This window comes from Morone saxatilis, unplaced genomic scaffold (assembly GCF_004916995.1).
Source record: "Morone saxatilis isolate NCDOM2014 unplaced genomic scaffold, NCSU_SB_2.0 Contig8, whole genome shotgun sequence".
Classification (NCBI taxonomy): Eukaryota; Metazoa; Chordata; class Actinopteri; family Moronidae; genus Morone; species Morone saxatilis.
The window spans coordinates 1904017-1904870 of record NW_023340257.1 but is presented as its reverse complement, the minus strand read 5'-3'; the positions used below and the strand labels follow the sequence as shown (position 1 = coordinate 1904870).

The following is an 854-nucleotide window of genomic DNA, read 5'->3' as shown; positions in this document are numbered from 1 at the left end:
TTATTATTATTATTATTAATTATCCCTACACCACATTTCAGTGTGTATTTCTATTTTTTAATTCCTCAATTTAAGATTTGTTTGACTGATTGAGACATAAATGTGAGTGACGAGATAAAAACACAGATGACATTTCGTCTGCGTTATGAAATATTTGTTTCATCATAGAGACAGACAGGGAGAGTCAGGAAACTTGATCATTTTTCAGAGAAGAAGGTCAAACTATTTTACAAAAACGTGTCTTTTTACAGTGCAACTGCTCTGTTCTAGAAACAGCACTAACAAGCATGAACAAAAAAACATTTTACACTCATTATGGTGTGTAGACTCCAAAGTCATAATTTTAGAAGCTAAACCTCTTGATCAATGTCCCTCACTCCCCCCATAATTTTACTCATTCTGTCTGCAACTCCCCACCACATACACACCTACACAAACAAGCACCACCCCAGCACCCTTGCTATCTGTCTCTTTTCACGTATCATCTTCTGCCGGTGCGTGATCTCTAACACGTTCCACTCTAACTTGTCTTTAATGGAGCGGGGGCTAAGACAATTTAGGACTCCTTGGGCTTGAGTGACAGCACGGTATGACTGTTTGGTCAACAGTGATCATCACCCCCCATCTCAGACCGGCCACACCTGTTCTACAATCCACAGCCAGGCTTATTTTTAAGGGTGGGGGGATCACCGCGAATAACGCAGTGGAGCAAAAGTGAAATGTCCGTTTTGGATGCTAAATTCATCGACACCACCCGCCCCCACCACCAATCCTCACCCTCCGCTCCCCTCTTAGCTGAAGCACCATTATGGCTTTTCAGACTGCTTCCTGTACAGATCCCCCCCCCCCCCCCC

General features: G+C 43.3%; 1 protein-coding gene across 1 annotated transcript in view; it reads right to left on the bottom strand.

Moving 5' to 3' along the window:
• bcas3 (BCAS3 microtubule associated cell migration factor) overlaps window positions 1-854 on the bottom strand; it is a gene marked incomplete in the record, with an annotated part of 342828 nt that overhangs the window by 248877 nt on the left and 93097 nt on the right.